General features: G+C 44.0%; 1 protein-coding gene and 1 long non-coding RNA gene across 4 annotated transcripts in view; both read left to right on the plus strand.

Moving 5' to 3' along the window:
• Hr3 (nuclear hormone receptor 3 ROR-beta) overlaps positions 1–24,111 on the plus strand; it is a 106,145-nt gene that overhangs the window by 62,937 nt on the left and 19,097 nt on the right. The window lies entirely within an intron of this gene.
• On the plus strand, positions 1,377–7,056 carry LOC118443599 (uncharacterized). Of its 2 annotated transcripts, none has more exons than XR_004838747.2 (3): positions 1,377–2,599; positions 2,705–2,901; positions 6,654–7,056. It is a non-coding gene; the product is annotated as an uncharacterized LOC118443599 (long non-coding RNA). The 2 variants fall into 2 exon arrangements; XR_004838746.2 differs by having other exon boundaries at positions 1,378–2,604.

Consider the following 24,111-nt stretch of genomic DNA (forward strand, 5'->3'; position numbering starts at 1 on the left):
TTCGTCCTTGTTCCTCCAAAAGACGCCTTGAAAAGGACGATCCGCGTTCGTGCAAATGCAATATACGAAAGTTTCAAGTCAAACACAAAAAAAAAAGGAAACTTTTAAAGGAAAGAATTAAATAAGACAAAATGGTTCAATTCGTCTTCAAGAATTTCACGAATTCTTTTTGTTCTTGATCGAAAATAATAGATATGTTTAACGCACGTGTTACAATTTTTAAACGAACCCGCCACGTACGCGAAGAACACCTGCTGGAGCTTCTCGTGAGAATAGATATCAATGCGGGACGCATAGCAACGAAGGGAAAAGAGAAACGGGGTAACTTACCCTCAATGTGATACTGTTTAAAGCGGCTTCTTGACTTTTTTCTTTTTTTCACAGACCGTGAGATAAAATCATTCAAAGTGAGTATCAATACCGTTTCCTACTCGAGTATCCTTCATATTTATACACCTTGATTCATTGATACTCATACTCGATAAGATTAAAAATGAAACGAGAGGATTCATCTTGAGATTCAGATTTCATCGGATAATTAGTCCAAGAAATGGAAAGAAAGAGAGACGCACTTAGGCAGGATTAAATGCTCGAACGAGTCGAGTTTACGTCCTCGAAAGATGAATTTCCAACGTTCTTCTCTCTCTCTCTCTCTCTCTCTCTCTTCCTCTCTCTCTCACACACACGATTTTACGAGTCGATACGACTAAAAGTAACACCTCGTGCGAATGCAAGAGAAGCATCAGCCGGAAGGAAAACAAGCACGACCACTCTAGCACCCTGTCGAAGAGGAAAGGATGTACGTATGCTAGAGGGAGAGAGAAAAAGAAGAAGGGGTGACCTGCCCCAACGTGATCCTGTTTACAGCAACCCTTCTTCGACGAAACTTTTCTTGAATCTCTCTCGCCACGTTTCCAAGTTATCCGTAAGCTCTCAGCGTTGGCACTTTCTTCTTCTAGCTCTTCATACATATATATATATATATATATATATATATATATATGTATACATATATATATATATATATATACATACACATATATATATATCTTTCTCTCTCTCTGTCCCTTTCGTTGGCCCCTCCAAGACGACCGGTGTGCCCCACTCCCTCCCATGGAAGCCCTCCGCGCTACTGCGCTCATGCTTTCCTTCCCTCTCCCACCCTCTCCGCGCATAAACCTTCTCACTCTGTCCCTCTCCCTCTTGCTCCTCTCTCTCTCTCTCTCTCTCTCTCTCTCTCTCTCTCTCTCTCTTTTCTCCTATCTATCGCGTTCCTCGCACTCTCTCGCTCCCTCGTTGGTTCGGTACGCTGCGCGCGCTCCCTCCGGCGGAGGCCAGAGGGAGAGAAGCGGAGGGCAGAAGAGGGAGCGAGAGGAAGATAGAGAGAGAGTAAGAGTGCAGAAACGGTGGGGCTGGCTCTGTTCGGTCTTGCGCGGCGCACACTAGTCAACCCGGAGCCACGGTCGTCGTAGGAACTGTTGTAGGAACTGTTGTAGGAACCGCCGTAGGAACCGCCGTAGGAACCGTCGTTTTCTCGTTTCTCGCGAGGGACACCGCTTGGTGCTCGTTATTATATTTGTCCTCGTTTTGTTCGTCGTCGGTTCGTTCCGGCGTTTCTTTGAGAAATTTCAAAAGATATCTCGAAAAATGAATTAAAAGAAAAAAAAAAAAAAAAAAAAAAGAAGAAAAAAGAAAGAAAAAAACAAGAAACACCAACGACAGGAGAGAGAGTGCGCGAGTGTACGGAATAAATTGAAGACATATAGAGAGAAAAAGAGAGACTAAATACAGAAAGATTTTTAATTTCTTAAGGGTGCTCTCTCTTTCTCTCTCCCTCTACGCATACCACAAGTGAGCACACGTACGCGCGCGCGCGCGTGCGCGGGCGCATAGTTTCCGCCGCGAAAAAGTATTGCGTGCCCGTACGTGGACCGATGGCAAAACTGCGGATGGCGATCGTGGCGCGAAGAGTCGCAAAGTTCTCTTCTACGGCGCCGCCTCGTGCTCGAAGAGTCGCGGAAGAGAATACGACGGGGTCGTGACTGTCCCCCGCGTGCGTGCCACCAGTCGACGCCCCGATCGAGAACGTCCGAGTTCTCTCTTCGGCTCTCGGGAGGATCGTCATAGATACACCGGTCTTTTTATCGAAGTGTTGTGCGGTGCTCTTAGAGAGTATCGACGTTTCTTGGGACTTCCTAGTGACACCTTTATTCCCTCTCTCTCATTCGTTCTCTATCTCTCTTTCTCTCTCCCTCTCTCTCCCTCTCTCTCCCTCTTTCTCTATCTCTCTCTCTCTCTCTCTCTCTCTCTCTCTCTCTCTCTCTTTCTCATTTTCTGTCTCTTCCACTGTCTCTATCCACCGTCTTTTTTCTCCCTACCTACGTATCTCTACCACCCCTATCATCCCTAACCCCCAAGAATCCCTCGTCGACGTTGTCTCGTGCAGTGCGAAGGAAATACACGAATGAATCGTTTCTCTTGTGCTATTCGGTGAAAGTGAATCAAATGATAATAATAATGATAATCGAAAGTTGTGAAAAAAACGACGTATGAAACGGAGGTGGTGATCCAAAGATTCTTTGAGATTCTTCGTACGATAGTATAGTAATATTAATAGCAATAATAATAATAATAATAATAATAATAATAATAATAATAATAATAATAATAATAATAATAATAATAATAATATTAATAACAACAGGGTGTGCAACGACAGTGCATTCGACGAGGAACTTTTGCTACTTCTATTACTACTACTGTGATTTATGTATATACACGCTCGAAGAAGAAAAGAGGATCGATCCTCGAAACTCGTCCCGTTTAAATTTCTCTCTCGGTACTTCGCGGTGACTCATTTCGGCGAAAGTAAGACGCGCCGCCCGGAAAGGAGAGTTTCTGGTGTGTTTCTTAAAAAGAAAAAGGAAGAAGGGGAGAAAGAAGAAATTAAAGTAGCGCGAATATCGTTCTCTCGATCGCTTTCATCTCTCTTCCGTCGATCCTCTTTGCACAGCTTCGCGTCTGCTTTTGCATCCGACTCTCCCATTCGATTCCCTCTCGCCCACTCCATCATTTACCTCCCGGTTATGGATATTATTAAGTAATACTTAGACCGCGCGCGATCACGCTCTCTCGATGTGTCGCCGCGCTCTGCGTGTGCGCGTGCGCGCCTACTGTACGCAGGCGAATGGGAAAACGCGGGTTCTCATTCCGAGCTTCGCCGATTTATCGAGCCCGCCAAAAATCTCTCGTGCGCTTTTCTTACGTAATCTCTCGTCCTTTTCTCTCTTTCGTACGTACGATTTATGTAGATACGAACGGCAAAACTTTTCTCGAGGCCTACGTCATACCAGATAACTCACTTGCGATTTAAAAAAAAAAAAAAAAAAAAAAAAAGAGAAAATAAAAAAAGAAAAACGGAATGGTAATAAATAGGAGACTATTACTAGATTTACCACGTTCGAAGACGACAAGGATTTGTCGATGACGAACGCAAAGAGATACGGAGGCTCGCGCGCCTCCGCTTTTATCTCTAATCGCGCGTCCTCGCGCAATGCAAGCGGAAATGCCCACGTGTACGTAGATATATCGAGGAAAGAAAGAAAAGACACAAGAGTCGGATGAAAATCGATGAAAAGAATGTTTAATTGCGAGCTCGTGAATTTGCCATTCCATCTCTCTCTCTCCCTCTCTCTCTCTCTCAAATCTTTCGATAAGATAAGCGTATAAATATTTACTAATAGCATTCGTCGAAACGCATTCGTAAACACGTTCGAGGATCGCGTTGCTCCATTTCCACCTAATCTAATACTTCGTCGAGAGCAATGACCGTGAACTTTGCAATTACTATTCGTAATCCCCTAAAATTTATTTCTTCGGATGACCGAATCTCGATCTATAGGAATCTTAGATAAAAGAATTGATGTCATCAATGTGTTGCCGTTGTTATAATTTCTACTGAAACTATCGCTGATTATCATGCCATTTATTGTTCAACTATCTTCCTTTCTCTCTCTCTCTCTCTCTCTCTTTCTCTCTCTCTTGGCTTTTACGCACGACCTTCCGCAGAAAACGTAGTTGAAATCTTTAGTCTCTAAGGACCGAGTTTTGCTCTTGGAATTCAACTCACCATTCTTAAAGTCGGCGAGCCGGCTTCGCGTAAGTATATACGCGCGAGACGTAATCGCGCAAAGTTGCACTCGCGCTCGCACGGCACCGTGTGTATATATATATGTGAATTACTTTCGCCCCGGGGGGCATCGCATCTTATTTAGGTCGTGTACACGTAGCCGTACACTTTGGTTCTGGCACGAGCGTGCCGCCGTTATTACGGCATCGTAGTCGTCGTCGTCGTCGTAGTCGTTAGTCGTCGTCGCTGTATAGTTCTCAACTACCATCAAGAGAGAGAGAAAGAGGGGGCGGGAAGGGCGGGAGGGAAAGAAAGAGTTGCTCGTGCAGGTGATTCCAACCTATACGGACTTGTCCTCGACGAGTCTCGAGTCTTCGATCTCTATGCGGTCGCTCTACATATATATAATAGTCTTGTTTTGTAATATTGGGCAGATAATATGCACGAGCAAGTGAAAACTAAAAACTCTTCATATACAAAAAAAGTTTTTACCATCTAGTTATGGTCCGTTAAGATAGCAAAAAATTTATTTATGTTTACGATTATTCGTTACACTTTGTGCGTGATCCTTATAGAACGTTATCCTCCAAGTAAGAAATAACTTTGATAATTTTTGCAAATCGTAAATATTTGAAACACTTGTTTCAATACTTATCCGATATGGAATGACCGACAAGAAATTATCGACAAGATAAAAGACTAAATTTGCTGCGTAATTATTCGGAGAAATAGATATCATCGAGAAGTAAGGAAACGAAAAGAAGATCGATCTCTCTCGAACCGTGGAACATAAAGTTCTGTTACGATGCGAGAAGAGGAGGAGATCCGATCTCGCGTGCTACGTCACAGACAGTAGAGCAGGTCCGTTGCGTGTACTGTTAGGAAGCAGCTAACCGTTCGTTCGGACGGGTGAAAAGAGCGTGTTGCTCGAGGGAGGAGAGAAGAAGTACTACATAGGTCATAGAATATATACGTTCCGTTTATCTGTGTGCGCGAGTGTTTGCGGGACGCGTGCTGCTGCTGTTGGTCGAACGAGTAGCGAGAGAGAAGGACGATGATGGTAGTAGTAGGGTGAACGATAGAGAGCGTGTGCGACTGAGAGAGAGAGAGAGAGAGAGAGAGAAAGAGAGGAGTAGATCGAGTCAGTGGGCTAGTAGGACCGGCAGAATGTTAGCTCGACTCGGTTCTCCCTCTACGTATATCCGCTGCGTCGTCCCACTCGCGCGCACACGCATACACACACGTACTATACCTACGAATGCGCCACCGTGAAACGTTCTTTCTTATAGACCTATATATACTACATACGCACGGTCGAAGGGCGACGATATACGTTCTTTCGAGTACTTCAGCAAAGAAGTACATACCTACTACTACTCCCGCACGTAGAGAGCTCTAACCAACACTAAGAGGTGGTAGCCATGTAGATAGATAGGTAGGTAGGTAGGTAGATAGGTAGAGTCGACACACAAACGAGAAGGGTAGTAGGCGTTATGCAGAAGCTCTTATATAGCTATACGAAGGGGTGTAAGTATAAATATATCTCACTCCCCCTCCTCTCTCTCTCTCTCTCTCTCTCTCTCTCTCTTTAGTTACACGAAAGAGTGAACGAGAGAGAGAGAGAGAGAGAGAGAGAGAGAGAGAGAGAGAGAGAGAGAGAGTAGAGGTGTGGAAGTAGGTGTGGGTGCATCGCCGTGGAGCTTCCTTCCACGGCAAATCCTACCAGTTCTGGTCTATAAAAGCGAGGAGAAACTATAGAGCGTCATGAAAGCACATGGAGAGTAGGCAGAGTCGGTGAATATGTAGACAAGGGGGGTGGTAAGCAAGGCAGGCAGGCAGGCAGGCAGGCAGGCAGGCAGGCAGGCTGGTAAGCTTGCTCCGCTGGTGGTCGCTCGCTCGCTCGCTTCCGAGCTTCGCTCGATAGCAAAGTGCGGTTCCCCTCGACACGAAGCTCTTTCGTCGTACTTGCAACGCGGCAGGATTAAAGGGGAACCTTCGAAGCGCTGGAATGCGAACGCTCAAAGAGAACGAGACCTCCTTCCGCGAGAATTCTCTTCTCTTCGTTCTCTACGTGCCTTCTTCTTATATATAATCTCTTAATAGAGAGAATAATATATTATTTCGAGTTTTTCATCAATTTTGAAAAGAGAATAATTTTCCAATCTGGAAGATTATTCTCTTGTTAAATATTAAACCTTCGATCGAGGAATCCCTGTTTGCGTATCGATCAACGTGGACACATTCGTTGCGTAATTTCAACGAGAAAGGTGTATCTAGGTAATCTATCTATCTCCGGGTCTGGATACATTTATCTGTAATCTAAAAAAAAAAAAAAAAAAAAATAGAAAAAGAAAAATAGTAGGTCGCGTACGATAATCGGAATGCCACTGGCAAGAGTTGCACATGTTTGTTTCCTTCTCACGATAACAAAAAGCCCATAGAAAATCTCATTCGTTTCGATCGAGAGAACGAACGTATCGCGCATCGAACGTTTTAGGCATCGAATCGACGATACTGTTTACAGATCCGACGAGAAAGGAAAGACGATTAAAAGTATAAGCATGTCGCGTCTTCGAACGAAGATCATCGTTGACGAGTACACTGGATTCGATAATAACTTTATCGTTGCCTCGGGAAAAAGCACGACGAGTTGGTTGGGAGTGATTCGAGTGCGTGGCGATTAGATATAGGGCGATAGTTTTTCCCTAGGATCGAAAAGAAGAGAAGAAAAGAAGGGCAAAGAAAAGAAAAGAAAAGAAAAGAAAAGAAAAGAAAGGAAAAGAAAAGAAAAGGAAGGAAGGAAGGAAGGAAGGAAGGAAAGAAGAATCGAGGCGCGGTGTCGTGCTGGATACCGCGCGCCAAAAGCGTCCGAGAGGGTGGAGGAAGCGAAAGAAGAAGTGGAGGTGACGATAGTCGTTGGGAGAAGAGGCGTCGGTGGTGGTGGAGGTGGTGGTGGTGGTGGTGGAGGAGGAGGAGGAGGAGGAGGCGGAGGCGGAGGTGGTGGGGGTGGAGGAAGAGGAGGAGAAAAGGAAGAAGAAGACGTCGATCGGTGGTGGAAAAGACGTCGGCGTCGAGTGGACGTCGAAGGTTTATCACGGCGGATGTTAGGCCGGGCCGATCAAGGGCACCGACGACGACGGGCGATCGCGCGGTGTGAGAGGAGGAGGAAGTGGAGGAGGAGGAGGAGAAGCTGTCAGAGGGAGACGGGAGAGGACCGTCACCACGGCGTTCAACATGTTCGAGATGTGGAGCGCGGTGAGTTCCAAGCTGGAACACTCCGCGACCTCCTCGGGTTCGCCGTTGCCGCTGACGTCGCACGCGCCGCAGACTCCGCATACCTCGTCCGGGAGCATCAAAGGTAAAGAGAAGTAAAAAAGAAAAAAAAGAAAAAAAAGGAAAAAGAGTCAAGTGGATGGATAGAGAGCTAAAAACCGTTTACGAATTTACACTTTTACCGAGTTACCGCCATTTTTTTCTTTTCCTTTTTCTTTTCTCTTTCTCTTTTTCTTTCTTTTTTCTTTTTTCTTTTTTTTTTTCTTTTTTCTTTTTTTACACGCGAGACACGCGACCTACAATACAATGAGAATATACCTTTCGCGCCACTCTGACTGTATGAGTTTCTTTGAGAAGAACGATTACGTGACTCCCGAGTTCCCACGATTGTTCGTCGAACGGCAAAAGATTATGTGTATGTATGCATGTAGGAACGTGCTGTTGTATCGCGTGTGCCGTTCAAATTTTCTTCCACCGAACCACCGTTAGATTGCGTCTAAGAGTGTCGTCGAAACGCGCCAAACTCCCGAGCTCCGTTAGAAAACTTATTTATGTCTTTCTAGAAAGTCAAGTCCTTACGGATGTCAACCGAAGAAAGAAAATCTCACGCAGAATGTACGCTTGGAGTAATAAAAAGTATCGCGCGTTTCGCGAGTTGTCTCGAATACGAATACGAATACGCGATCGAGACGCGTGGCGCGGAGTAAATTATGCAAAGCGAAAGTACCTACGTAAGAAGTACGAGTTGCGCAAAACGTCGTAAGAAGAATACCGCCGCTAACGTCGGCCTCTCGTAATGTCGCGTCCTGCCTTTGTGAAAATGCGAAAACGAATCTCTCTCTCTCCCTCTCACTCTCAAGCAATTCGACGAGTACAGAAGGGAGATAGATTGCTGAAAGATTGGGTAGACGAGAAGGACAACCCGACAAATTTATGCCCGCCGCGTATTCTCTCGCTTTCTAATTTATTTTTTCTTTCAAACAAAATAAATACAAGAGAGAGAGAGAGAGAGAGAGAGAGAGAGAGAGAGAGAGAGAGGGAGAGAGAAACATCGATCCATCTCACTCTCATGCTACTTTTCTCTCTCAGTCTCCGTTCTTTGCCTCGTCCATTTTGGAGGTACAAGAAGCTTCCGAATGAAAATCCGTCTATCTCGTTAGACGTTTCGACTCGTCGAAGCGGATCCTACGTTAATCCTCGCTTTTACACGGTCAAATCTTTCGCTATTCAGCGACGTCATCTTCTTGAACGTTTAAAAGAGATCACTCATTGATGTCGGTATCGTACGGTCTTCTGCATGGCTCCGTTGTCTGAGCAAACTAAAAAATAAAAATACCTATCCACGGCTCGCTGTTTGTTTTTATTTTAAGACGGTGAATGATCGTTGGTAAGATCAAAATAAAAAAGACTATGGATATGACACGAGCCTGTGAAATAATTAATTGAACGATCCAATAGAGAAAGCAATTTTCAGATTTAATATTCTTCCGATCGTTGGGACTTACCTAACTGTAAATTATAGTGTTCGAAAAATGATCCTGTTACATAAGCCGTGTTACCGTCTTGTATATACTATATATAACGTCTATTATCGCTAATCGTTATTGGTATTACTTACTTGCATTAAAATGAGTATACTTTGTTCGCCTCGCGTAGATCGATCGAAAGAATAACGTTGTGATGTGCAAGTAGTACGAGTCAATGTTCGGATGAACGTCTAATTATCAATCCAATGTACGATCTCGTTCGATGGTAGAAAATTTATTCTCGATAATAAGTGTAGGTGTATGCGAAACGTATTACATCGATCGACCGAATAAAAGGTAATTTATATCGGCAAACGGAATAAAACGCATCTGCTTCCGAGAGGCAGAGCGTGTAAAGCGTTGGTAACACGACGTATCGACAGCACGAGGGTGGGAATTTTGTTTAATTTTACGTTTTCCATACATATGCTACACGTTTCACTTTAACTTGTAAATTATGCGTTGTACGAAAAGTCGTTTTATATCAAAGTTACATTCGTAATATACGCTCTCAAAATGCAACATAGCAGAAACAATAAAGGTTAATAGATTTTATTTAACAATTTGATAGAAAAAGCTTCTATTTGTTTTAAGTATATTATTTTAGTAGGTATACAATGTAAAAGTTATTCAAACCATGCATGTTATCTGTCTCTCCTACATGTGTGTGTCGTTTTTGAAGGCATTTCGGTACATCGATAATGTTACCAACGATATATATATATATATATATATATATATATATATATATATATATATTTTAAATACTTTATAACTCGCACATACGGTCTGTCGAAAAACAATACCTTTTTCGATAGCTCGATCGATTTATTTCTCTCGACACAAAATCTCGATAGTTACGTCAGTTTCGTAGATTTCAAGTCCAGTTTGGCTTTTGACGTATGCATGGCACGAACGTCGATCATAACTCATTACGTCCAAGATAATCGAACGATCATAAGACGATAACGGGAGTATCGATCGTCTATCGGTTATGGTAGAAACCGAGAGACGTACGAAACGGCTAACACGTATCGATTTCGTAAGGGAAACCTTCCAACCGGTTCCACGATCTTGGACGGATCGCTACTTCTTTCTTTTTTTTTTCGTCAGGTGGTCCAGCTTTCACTTATGAAAAAAATATATGTATATACATATATATATACATACACATACACACACACACACACAGAGAGAGACATACTTCGTACTTTTGTCGACGACAAAGCGTATCAAAATTTCACGAAAAGTATCTCCCGCAGCGCGCGCTTTTAAAAAGAATGGCGTCCGGCCGACGCTTCGTGTGCCTCTATCGATTCGCTGCTGCGAGCCACGCTCGTCTCACTGAAAGCCTCTTTCTCTTCTGCAAAAAACCTACCGAGCCCGTCTGTGATTTATTTCAAAACTATCTCGGATTACCAACTTTGAAAAAGTTTTAAAAATCGATCAAATTATCTAACGCGCTGGACGCACCGTCTATAAATAACAACGTGTAGATATATATATATATATATGTTCTTTTTTTTTTTTTTTTTTTTTTTTTTCAAAGAAAGCGATAAAGAAATAATAAAAGAGAATGAGAAAGGGAGAAAGAGAGCGCGGGACGATTTTCCCGTAATCGTGGGCATTCTTATCCTCGTTCACCCCTGATAGGGTGGAAATCCGTAGCAGGGTGGAAGAAGTAACCGACGGGAAAAAGACAGAGAGAGAGAGAGAGAGAGAGAGAGAGAGATTAAGAGGGAGAAGGGAGACTAGGCACGGAAAGTGGAAGAAAAAAGCGAGTTGTAAAGGCGGAGGAAAGAACGAACGAACGAACGTTGGTGGCAGCAAAGAGGAAAGAGAAGTGAGAGGGGTGAGGACTGAAGAGGAGAAAAGAGGGCTCTGGAGGGTGGGTCGTTGCTGCCACTGGCTCGACCGCCGACTACTATTACTACTACTACTACTACTACTATTACTAGCATTACTACTACTACTACTAATACCTCTGCTGCTGCTGCTGCTGCTACTGCTGCTGCTGCTGCTGCTGCAGCTGCAGTTGCAGGAGGTTGCAGAGGTGGAGGAGGAGGAGGAGGAGGAGGGAGATGAGGAGAGAGAGAGAGAGAGAGAGAGAGAGAGGACGGAACGGAAGCGTGGGTTCGCAGATCGATAGCCGCGCGCGCCCGTGCAACCGAAGCCCATTTCGTGTCGCCGTCGCCGTCGCCGTCCTCGACGATGATGACGACTATACGACGACTACGAGGCCGTGCAAAACGAGCTCGAGACGTCGAGAAACGTCGATATATTCGCACGTGCATCATTTCCGCATCGTCCCAAAGTGCGAAGAGCGGCTTGCCGAGCGAGCGACCGTGGGCGGAGCTTTTACGAACAATGACGATCGTTCTCCGGCCTCTCCGACAAATATCCGATGTCCTTTTCTTTTCCCCTTTTTATTTTTTCCATTTTTTTATATATTACTCCTCTTCTCTCTTAGCTTTTAGTTTTTATTTAATTTTTACTTCGATTACTACATACCTTTCTTTTTTCTCTCTTTTTCTTTCTTTCTTTTTTCTTTTTTCTTTTTTACATTATGTAATATGTTTGTTCAATTTTGTTACGAGTAATCATAAATCAATTCAACTTTCTTTCGTTCTTTTATTTTCTTCTCTCTTCCACGATCTTGCGTCACCCACGTAAAAGCGAAACTTTCCTCCCTTCCTCCCCCCCCGTCCTCGTGATTCGTGACGGGGAAATTAAACGCTCCTCTGTTTTCCTCGGCTATCTCTCGGCACCGAGTTTGAACGTGGTCGATCATTTGCCTTAGAGAACCATCGATCCTATAGATGAAGTTTTTCTTCCAATTCTTAATGAATTTCTGCCTCTATAAAAACAAAAAAAAAAAAAAAAAAAGAAAAAAAAGAAGAAGAAAGAAAGAAAAAAAGGAAAAAAAAAAGAAAGAAAAAAAAAAGGAAAAAATCCTCTACGTTTCGCGCTCTGTCCTCGTTCGATATACTTTTAGGTATTCTCGTGGAAAAATTGGGAAAGTAGGGCAATGATTTTTTTGTACCACGTTCGAGATAAATTTTCGAAAAGTATCCGGCCGAGTTGGGCTTTTCGTTCGTTGGTTGCCGGCGGTGGCACGTTAAACGTTACACATGCACTTAATATACTCGACTCGAATTTAATTACACTAATGGTAAAAGCTTCCTCCCGACGATGAACGTATTATTTTTAGTGCCGTTTCACCGAAATGGAAACACGAAAAGAGAAATATGAAAAAATAAAAGTCTTCTTCCTATCTACGTAAGATATAAGCGTCAAGTTTGTCGCTAAAAATAGCGATTAAAAGGCAACGAAAAGTAGCGAGGCCTAAGCGAGCACACGTTTCGCGGGTGTGGTCTCTCTCTCTCTCTCTCTCTCTCTCTCTCTCTTTCTCTCCTTTCGCTCGCTTGTACACGCTCGCTTTGTGTACGTGTGCTCGCGCGCCCGTGCGTGTGTAACATCGGCCGAGAGATTCTGAGATCCTTCGTTGAGAAATTACGAGGATACGTACACGCGCCTGCCTGGCTGTCGGGGTGAGCGTGAACCTCCTTAAAGCGAGATATCTCGATATCGCGAAAGCTTTTGTCGGAATGCGCGCGCGCGCGATACAATTCCACCTGCAATGATTTCACCTTCCCGAACAATTATAAACGATTTATCATCGATCCAATTTGTTCACTTGTTCTTTCCATTATTCGTCCGTATATTTCGAGGGAGAATCGTCGATAAAAAGAAAGCAAGGCAATTGTTAGCTAGCGCAAATTCGATTGGGAATCGAAACCGAGGCCTAGTCGATTTTTGAGTGCTATGGAAATTTTTGTCCATTCCCTTTGGAAAATTATTAATTGGTAAATTTTTTGTGGGTATATCGTGGAACCGATATTCCGATAGGGGAACGGTCGCGTTTCGATCGGATGTAGGACAAGAATCGTAACTCGCTTGGCTCGTCATCGTCGTTATCAATTTAGCTGTATCCATTTGGATATACCACTAACTCCACTCGTCGCGAGCTCGAACGCACTGTCATTAGGCTGATTAGCGAGGAACTCGTAAATGATCGAAAACAAGGTAGGAGAGAACGAGTTGTGTATCGTATGAGACGCGTTTCGACTTTACGTTCGTGTACGTTATGTACATAAATTGTGTAGATAAAATTTGAACTCGAAAAGGTGTAAAAAGAGAAGTTGATGGAAGGCACGAAGAGAACCAAAACGATCGATGCCGAGGAACGATGGAGCGAATGAAAGTTCGTCACTTTATTGACTCACCGTTTAAAATCACGACACGTAACTCGATGCAGCTCGTGAAAGTGAAACTCGTCGTCGTCGTCGTCGTCGTCGTCGTCGTCGTCGTCGTCGTCGTCGTCGTCGTCGTCGTCGTCGTCGTGTTCAACGTGGTGGCTCTTTGCCTGTTTATAATTATAGGCGAATCCACGGCCAAGAAAAATACTTTAATTTGCTAACAAAAAAGAGTCGTCATCGTCGTAGTCGTCGTCGACGTAGCCTGAGAAAAATTGCAACACTCCATGGCTTTGTTCTGCGACGTATTAAGAATCGTCCGATCGTTTTGATCGCGACCCTATCTATTCTTTCTTTCTTTCTATGTTTTCTGTATTACGAAAGAAAGACCAAGAACCTCGAGGTAAGGTCGTGCTCGTGCGAACGTACGAAAAAATTTCATGACAGAACTCGAAGAGAGCCGCGTCGATTGCCTCGACGAGAGAAAGAGAGGGGGGAGGGACTCGACCGCACTGTGTTATGCAACCGGAGACAAGGTGCGTGTATGGCATTTTTGAGCACCCGCTGTTTCTCTCTCTCTCTCTCTCTCTCTCTCTCCCTCTCTCCTTCCTTCGCTTTCCTCCGTCTATTTCCAGGAGTTTTGTTCGCGCAATCCGTGATCTACGGTAGCTCCTATAAAACGTCAACGATAAAACTCCCGAGAAAGTTATTTAACGCGCTAACAATGATCTTTACATATTTCCAATCGATCAGTGATAGTCTGATCTCTCTCCATTTGTACCTAAGTTACACGTAGAAATGTCTTTCTATTAAATAAAACGTACGTTTGTTTTTAATAGCATTATGAAACGGAAAACAAAGGATAAATTCGATTTATCGTTCGGATCTTTTTCGACTCTTACGATTAAAATGTACAACGAGGAAAGTATTTTAAATCTGTGCCATATATCAAACTATTCGACGCATTCGGAATCGTACCTACGCGAAGCTTAAAAAGGAAACGGCAAACGTATTTGAGAGAATAATGGAACGAACGCAATTACGAGTGGCGCAGATATCGTCGAGCATTTCGTTCGCGGAAACGGGATACGCTCTTCTTGGATTGGGTCAAATCGGGGGAAAGGCATGGACGGTCGATTCGCGTCGATCGACGGATTTCCAGACGATCGATCTTCGACTTTGCGATTGATTCCTCTCTTTTCTCTTTTATTTATTCTACTTCGTTTTCCACCAATAAAACTACGAAATTGGCCCGACCTTTGCAGCGCACGCTTTGCAATATTTAAACGCGCCGGAGATCAATGTGAATGAACGTAGGGTTATTTCTTTCGAACGATTACTAACACGTGTCTTCGTCTAAATATCCTTTCGTCGTATAATTATATCAATAATCGTTCGCAAGATTCTCTGTTATCTTACAAAAAGTAAGATTTTTTTCTCGACGAACAATCCTTTCGCATTTAAAAGTTCTAAAAACTTTTCTTTTAGTCGCTATCGAAGAGAGCTAGGCAGGAGAGCCATTGTAGTCATCGACTACAACGTTATTTCTACGATCGTGCATCGCATTATTCTACGTGATCGTCGGACATTACGAATGCATAGTCAGCTTCGTTGCGCCGTATTCGCGACGTCCAACTCTCGATGCGTCGTCTGACATTAAAATATTTCACTTGGGAAATGAATAAAAAAAATAAATAAAAAAGATAAACAACGTGTTTCTTTCACGAGAGGATGGTACAATCCTTTTTCTCTAGCGATCACTGTAGTTCATTTATTTGGACGAAAGTTTGAAGGAAGGAGAGAGAGAGAGAGAGAGAGAGAGAGGTGGAGGAGTGGGGGAGGGGGAAAGAACAGGGGAGGAGAGAAGGATGCAGGCGCCAGTGGAAGACGAGCATAGACGAGCTTGGAACATTGCGTAAGACCGTCGACGAGTTGGCTGGCTGGCTGGCTGGCTGGCTGGCTGGCTGGCTGGCTGGCTGGCTGGCTGGCTGGCAAGTCCCTCTCTTCGCTTTAGAACGCGAGCGCTATTCAACCAACGATCATTAGTATCGCGAATACTATATCGCGGATTGAGAGCCGTACTGCCCCACTAAACGATCGATCGATCATTTCGCATCTTCGCCGTACTCTTATCTCGCAATACGCGACTTCTACTACGATGCGAACGTGCCATTAGCGCGTTGACTGGTCAAATAAACTTCGGCACGACGTGTCTTTCCTCTCTTTCTCTCTAAGAGAGATCATATCTATACATAGTAGGTATATATACATTTGGAGGTAGGTAAAACGGTAGACTGGTTACAAGTGGCTGTTTAAAAGGATAGAAAAGCCGCCAATTTTCCTTGGAGAAAATCGGCAAAGTCGTAAATCGCCTTCTTAAAGAGACGTATTTACTTAATTCCTACGTTCCCATTCTTCCAAGTGGGTATTATCGTGGCAAAAGCAATGAACCGAATCGGAACAAAGCGCTCGGCTATAACTTCTATAAAGTTGGAAGTTCCGTGCGAGGGATCGAAGAGGGTGGAAACATTACTAGTCGTACGGCAACGCGGACAGTCGGAGAAGAAGAAGGAGGGCAGCAACTCGTCGGAGTGGCAGGAGGGGAGGGGAAGGTAGGGGGGAGAGAGAGAGAGAGAGAGAGAGAGAGAGAGAAATCGATCGGGACGATGTGTTTACTCGCTTGGCGCACCGCACCGCACCGCACCGCGCACCGCACCATGTCTGACTCGCCGCGTCGTTGCGATTTCGCGCTCGAGTACGCGAACTTCGCGTCTCTCGCCTTTTACGTAGCGTGCCTCTTTACGAGCTTCGCGAAAGAGAGATGACGACGATGGAATGGAAGGAAAAAAAGAAGAAAGAGAAGGAGAGTCCGTTTATGCAATAGTCACTCGAGCGAGTGCGACGGACGGATACCAACGACGTTTATTTACGTCTTTACGATGACCAACCGCGACTCGATATTATCGCTTTTCATTCTGTTCTTTTCGGATCACGATCAAGGAACAAAGAAACATTTTTATCCAACTACTACGTAAGATGATGCTCGGTGAGTAAGTTCGATACGAGTTACGGTGGCGGCAGCGGCGACGGCGGCGACGATGATGGCGAAACGATAAAAAGTCTAGGAGCAGAACCTTGTCCGAAGCTTTCTCGTGACTTGTTAAAAGTTTTTCCTCTCCGCACGACGGATTGTTTCTCTTGAGCAACACGCCCGTACGCTTCTGTCGTATCGTAATCCGTCACGAGGACCGCCACGAGGTGAATGAAAATCATCCAAAGAAACGATCCTTGATTACCCTTCCCATACAAAGATCGCAAATAGTATGCTCGTACGTAATGATCGTGCCAAGCGTACTAGTACCAACCTACCTACTATCTACTTCATGATTAATCAACTCGACATTTTCATCGTCAAATTTTCACCGTAATGGACCCTGACAAGAATCCATCCATCCATCCATCCGTCCATCCAACCAAGCAACCAACCAACCAACCAACCAACCATTCATCCATCCATCCACTCGAGCGACTTCGTTCCAAACGTCTCGAGTATGCCTTTACCTTCAAACTTTACATTTTGGGGATGAAGCCTGGCGTCGTACTTTTGCATTTAAAAGTCATACCTCGTCTCGAATAGCAGAAGCACAGAAATATAGAACGCGAAAGTTCTCTCAACCATTTTCAAACGCGGAACTCTCACGAGTCTTGCGTTCGTCCTCACCAATAGATATTTATGCAAAGTGACGTATGTACCGGTAACAACTTATTAAAGCAGCGCGTCGAGCCGTGGCGTCGATCAACTGCCCGGACGACGACAGAACGATCGAATTCGAAGCGAAATCGAGATCCAAAAATTCGAGATAGACGATAACGAAAGCACGTCCTTCTCAAATCCATATCGAGAAAGAGGATTGTTCGAGAGAGGGTTGAAAGAAAATAGAAAAGATCGAGGATATTCTTGTTGAAAAGAAATTGAAAGATAGATGGATAGAGAGAGAGAGAGAGAGAGAGAGAGAGGGAGAGAGAGAGGGAGAGAGAGAGAGAGAGAGAGAGAGAGAGAGAGAGAGAGAAAGATAGAGAAACGTTTCGATTGGGAACCACTGCGCTGGCAGCCTTGGCTGAAGTTGTCGAACCCGCGACCCAGTTACACGCGCGGCTCAACACAAGCGAAGCCTCTCACCCACACCTCTCGGAGGTGCATGCACTGTGCAGTGCGCGCCGATGCGCGCACTCCCCTTCTTCCCTCCTCCCTTCCTCCTCTTCTTTATCCCTCCCTCTTATTCTCTCTCACTCCCTTCCCTTCCGTCCACGCGCTCCCACCGTCACTCTTCCCTCTCGATCCTCCTCCTCTCGTCCTCCTCGCCGACATACGCACTATCGCCGTCTTCGTCTCCTCTCCTCACCTCTCCTCTCCACTCCACTCCACTCCACTCCTCTCTTCTCTTCTTCTTCTCCCTTTCTCTCCTTCCACGACTTTCCACCGACTTTCGTCCTCATCTTCTTCACCGGCTTTCGTTGCTAAGCGTGTCGTAGATTACGAACGATTACGATCCGCAGACTTTCCAATGATTTTTATGCTTTCGACGGTCACCAGACCTTCCTTCAGATGCAGAGAGAGAGAGAGAGAGAGAAAGAGAGAAAGGAGGCTAAGGGTTGTCCGAAGATAAAGATCTCGTTCGCGTAAAAGCTTCGTTCTATCGCGTGGATCTCAGAAGATTTCTCTCTCTCTCTCTCTCTCTCTGTCTCTCTCTCTCTGACTCTTTCCATCTTATTGGTTATTTATAACGCGTCGACGAATGCACGATCCGGCGTCATTCCAACAAGGCGATGAATCGTACGCTTCCATTGATATTCACGAAATTTACAGTTTCCCTCTGTACTATATTTAGAGAGATAAAGATAGAGATAAAGAGAGAGAGAGAGAGAGAGAGAGAGAGAGAGAGAGAGAGAGAGAAAGAGAGTATGTGGTAACGAGTTAAGTGGTGCACGCGATACGATCCTAGAGTACGGAGAGTGTTCGAAATAACGGGACGAGGTGCAATGTAGAAACCGTCCTCCTCTTCGTCGTGTTTACACTCCAATGAGCGAATCGCGGAACGAGTGGAAGAGATGGGAAAGGGAGAAAGAAGCGCGTGTACTCGATTAACGGATAAATAAGCGGATGGGGAATGGAGTGCATAAGAGGCAACGATGTCCAAGTAAACAACCGACCTAACGAGAAGCGGTATTTCTTGTACCATTACAGCTTAAAATTTATAAACGATGATAACAAGAATAATATTAATGTCATGTAAAATTGCGTTAAGAATTGTTCGAAGAAAGAGAAAAAAGAGAGAAAAAAGAAAAGAAAGAAATAAAAGACGAAATATATAAAACGGCATAGAATCATTCGTAGAGAGGTTCTTTTAAGCAAGAAGTAGATGCGAAACGCGTTCGTCCGACTCGTCCTCGCTAATTCTACGATGCGAGCTGGAATCGGTCTATTTCGAGAGAATCAATAAAAGCCGCGCGGCACGGCGCGCACGGCTTTGCTTTCACCCGCGAGTCAAACTTTTACTAGAACGTCGCACCGAGACGACTTCCTTCTATCGGTTCTCCGAGAGGAGAGTCAATGCCTGCCGAGCGTTATCTCACCGAGCACGGCGCGTTACGCGTTACTCAATATTATTATTAATACAAGAGAGAAAGAAAGAGAAAGAGAGAGAGAGAGAGAGAGATGAGAATGTGGAGCAGTCGTAGTGACGTAATTCCGATTTGAAGAAGCCGGGATGATTTATCGATCGAAAAAGGGGCTTTGCCGTTTCCTCGTTGTAACAAGGAGCTTCCTGAATCTTTCGAGAAACGAAAAATGAATTAGAATTAAGATTAAAAGAGATTTCATTGTTCAAAACAAAATGATATATTTTCTCATGAAAATAAATCTTACGAAAAACTACTCTACTTTCACGTTCCTTACCGGAAGTTAAGTTTTTCTCTCCGAAAAGAATCAAGACTTTGAAACGGGCAAAAAAGGATATTTATCTGAAAGTTTGAACGTATCGCATAGCTAACAAACCAACCAGCCAGCAAACTTCTCATGGATGTGGCGTGTCATACGCTTCGTTAGTTATGTTCGCGACTCCGTCGATGGAATCGACCGTGAACGAAAAGGAAAAAAAGAGGGAGATAATAAAAAAAGAAGGAGAAAAAGGCAGAGAGAGAGAGAGAGAGAAGAAGCAAGCGAGACTCGTTACACGGATTGGCGAAGCGGCAGCACTCGCAAAGTGTATGCGCGTACGGATTAGCGTGCGGTTCTTGACCGTAACAAATTACAGGCACGATGCTAAATTGCCGATGTGTCGTTACGTGAAACGTTACGACACACACGGCCACCGTCGTCGGTAAGATAATAAGAAAAGTTTGTTCGAACGGCTCTACTCGTCGAAGGGGGACCTCCTTTTCTCTTTCGCATACACTTTTTTCCCGATGCAATAAAATATAAAAGAAAGAGAAAGAGAGGGATAGCAGTCGCGTGCGAAGCGTAGGTGGACTAGGTATGTGAGCGTCAGATACGTGAGAAAAGTCGTAGGCGAGTGAGCGAAGGAGCGAGCGACGAGCTCGATGTTATATCGCCCGTCGCGTAATCTCTAACGACGCTATACTTCACGTGCGATCCTACTCGCGCACGATCGCACGACTTTTGCGAGACTCAGCCAACATGATATTAACTATATCGGCTATAAAGACGATTAGAATCATTACGATATCCTACGAGTTTCTATAATCTTCTCTTTCTTTTTTTTATTTTTTTTTTTTTATTTTTTTTTTTTTCTTTTTTTTTCTTTTTTTCCTTTTTTTATGTTCTATCATAATCGATGATCGCGTTATGCTTCCATCTGAAAGTTTATCATGCGACCTACGACGTTCGTACTATAGGCAAAGAAAAACTAGTACGCGAGGGTATAAAACGAGAGCCACGTAATTAAATATGTAGAAAGGGAAAGAGAAGACGAAGAAGAAGGAGGAGGACGGCGTCGAAGCCAACGAGAAGGAATCCGAAGCATTTTTCTCGATGTTCGTGAAGCTTCATGCGGCGTCATAAGAAAATTCCAAATATATCATATATATATAAAGGGTAACGCAATAATTACGATCATGGGTATATAAAAATGTTAGCATCTCGTTGACGTAACCCTAAAGAATGAAGAAATTTTGAAAAATATATTTTTCGCGATGATTCAAAGAGAGATTTCGAGAACCGTTTATGGGATCAGCTTTTCATAGCCATCGTAAGTATAAACGTATGCTATGCGGCGTGCCGCTTGGACGATGATTTCAAAGGGGCACAGGAGTTTACGTTATTGCGTACAAGAACGTGCACGGAATAAGAAATTCGCCAAAGGACTGCGACACGAACAGAGAGAGAGAGAGAGAGAGAGAAATGTGCGCGCGCGTGTGTACATATATATATGTATATATATATATATATATATATATATATATATATATATATATATATATAATTCGTAAGATCTTTCGTGAGATCGAAATTCTTCGTCAATTTCGTATGATTCGACGATAGCGATTTCTTGCGAAATATTTGAGCCGTCGATGACGAATATAACCACTATTTTCCCCGTCCCGCAAAGATAAGAGAACGTATAATAGCGAACGAAGCAGTCGGAAGCGCTTCTTAGATATTGCGCAAAACATTGCTCGAAAATGGAAGATCCATTATTCTTTGTGTGTTCGGTAGACGAAGGTAAAGAAGAAAAGGATACACCGATAAAGAACTTACGAGTGATCATCCATGTGGCGAAACAAGTGCCAAGTTTTAGACACCTTTTCGTGATCCTCCGTTTGTTTTTTCCTTCGAGGATAATATCTAGATCGATAGGTGGATATGAATTGTTACCCGTTGACGACGATAATTCTCAAAAAAGAAAAAGATCGGCAGGTGTTTTCAATCAAGTTTTTTCCGTTAAAACATTTTTCGAAATAACTACGACACACTCATCTACATAGATACATAAGCGCGATACACCAGGCATAGTTCATCGAACGTTCTAAATAAGCACTCGTAAGCTCTAGCACACCGTGGCAGCCCTACAGATGTGCATTTATATCTTCGCATTAAAGAATGACCGAGCAGGATTTCGACATCGATAGGATGTCGCAGACGAGAGACGTGCTTCTCGATCGATCGATCGTTCTTCGACGAAACGAGGCGACGTTTCGTTAGAGACCTTTCGACTATATACGTGTGTATATATATATATATATATATATATATATATATATATACCAGGAAGTGGATAGGACACATCACGGTGGACGAGCACACGTCGTATTTTCGCAAACTTATCGGTTTCCGGTAATAATAATCGGTCACAATCGATCGTTCGATTCGCGTCCAACGGCGACGTTGATATGAATTTTCTAACGTTTTAATCCACGGGAGAGGGAAATCGATGGCGCTCCTCGATATAATCGATGTAGAATTTTTCATCGAGGCTTTTCCTTGCTCTTACGATTTTATCGATCCTTCCACGATGCGATCTGAGAGACGTATAAATTATTGATAAAACATTCGCCACGGCGTCTACCTTCAATCGGAGATTATTATTCAGCTTTACGATCTAAGTCAAACGATAGAGAGAAAGAAAAAGGTTAAAGAAAGATATCTACTGGTTTTGCGGCATCGCGATTCCGTCTCGAGTGGGAGAGGGGAGGGAGGGAGAGAGAGAGAGAGAATGTAACGACGTTTATATTGCTACGGCCACTCGATATTTATATGCTCAATCGCATTAGCTTTACTCTAATTTTATATTTAAAGCCTCTTCCATTCGGTCTCGCGACTCGAATTCGTTTCATTGATCGAATCTCTCTTCGGGATTAAAGTTCGCTTCGTGCGATACGAGAATCAGATTAAGGATTAAGAAGACGGCCGGCGATTTAAATGCCACTAACAGGATTATTAACATAAGAATAATTAACTCTACCGATTTTCAAACGTACATACCTTACTTATATGCCTGTTGCTCAAGGAAGAGAAAAAAAAAGAAGAAAGAAAAAGAAAATCATCGATGACCTGTACGTATGCATTTATGTAGGTATTATCGAATATTCGATTTAAATGTATGCCTGCGCGAGGAGCGTACGAACAAAATGCACGTGGTCGTCGCATCGATGCGGGCGTGCTTTCTAAATTTCACCACGCGTGGTTTGCGTGCGTGCGTGCGTGCGTGCGTGCGTGCGTGCGTGCATTGTTCCTCAAGGATAGTCGCGTCGATCAAGTACGCGTGTCGAGAGATAGGGAGACAGAGTTTCGTCAACGCAATATAACATGACGCTTTTCGATGATTCGAAAGCTCTCCAAAGTACACAAACCATCTACTATTAACGAGCGAAAATTATACTGTTCGATTCTTGCGAAGCACGTTACGAAACGCACTCGAGAAGATGAACGCTCAAGAGTATCCTTTCGGAAATCTCTTGTTATACTTTCTTGTCTTTTTCGAAGAAATCCGGAAAAAATCCCCTCCGTCGAACTTGTATTCTTGGCTAAAACAACTGGCGATAGAGTGACGCTTTCCAATGTACGATTCGATTCCGTTCGCGGAAATTTCACACTCCATCGAGAAATGTCGTTTTTATCACATCGATCGAGATAAACACGGCGTTCGACACGGTCTAATGTGCAAATCGATTTCCCTTACTGGTAGACTAAATGCGACGATTATTATGCGACTCTGTAAGAGGAAAATTTTAATTGCTACGAAACAATCTCTTCGAAACGAAAGACAAAACTGAGAGTTATCTTTGTTATCCCGATTATGATCAAGTATCGATGATGACGATAACACGCTTGACGTTATTGCGATTTTAATGAGTAATTTTAACACGACCGTTAAACGTTTACTACGACACACCGCGGTCATCCGTGACCGGGGTACCTATCTATACTATGCCGTTAACACGTCGATGTGGACGATTATACGGACGGCGTTGACCGATAATTCAATGAAGGTTCTTTTCCAATAAAAAAAAAAAGCACGTAAGAAGAGAACGAAATTGCCATTACGTGTTCGCAGGTGCACCTGTCGTCCTCCGCGTATGGCTCGGTTAAACATAAACAATGCTCGTGCGTCATGCTGCTTGTGCCGGTATACGCGAGTCTCGGAACGTCCAATGGTACCTACCTACCTGCCTACCTACCTACCTACCTACCTACCTACCTACCTACCTACCTACCTACCTACCTACCTACCTACCTACCTACCTACCTACCTACCTACCTACCTACTTATATATCTATCTATTGCAACTTTCAAACTGGTTTTCTTTCGACCGATCGCCAGAACCGTCGAACGTACCCTATTTCAATCATTCCAAAATGATACATCTTAATTCTTTAAGACTCGTCCAACTATAATTTATACCTTTATGGACGTACTCGGATGTTAACCGATGATTAACGTCGTAGCGAGAAAATGAAGTAAGCCTTGCAAAATACAAAGTTACATGGCATTATAAAGGGTTAAACGATTTTAAGAAGATAGCGTTGCAGCGTTAGCGCGCGCGCGCGCGCGCGCGAGGTCTTTGTAAACCTCGTTGAAAGATCAAAGAAAAGAGGAGAAGGAAGAAGCAGCAACGGCGGCAGCAGCAGCAGCAGCAGCAGCAGCAACAGCAGCAGCAGCAGCAGGGTATAAGAAGAGGAGGAGGAGGAAGAAGAAGAAGAAGAAGAAGAAGTGGGAGGAGGAGAAGGAGGAGAAAAAGTAGAAAAAGATAAAGGCGTGGAGAGGAGAGAAGGATTGCGCGCGCGCGCGCGCTCGTGTACGAAGCGACGCGCACGAAGCGAGTGGCGCGAGTGGCGAGCGATGTGGGTCAACCGCGAGGCGACCACGAGAGTCCCCGAGGGTCGACGAGAATCGGCGAGGACTGCCGA

The sequence above is a fragment of the Vespa mandarinia genome, chromosome 17, assembly GCF_050613455.1.
Source record: "Vespa mandarinia isolate Hongniang chromosome 17, ASM5061345v1, whole genome shotgun sequence".
In the NCBI taxonomy this organism is placed as follows: Eukaryota; Metazoa; Arthropoda; class Insecta; order Hymenoptera; family Vespidae; genus Vespa; species Vespa mandarinia.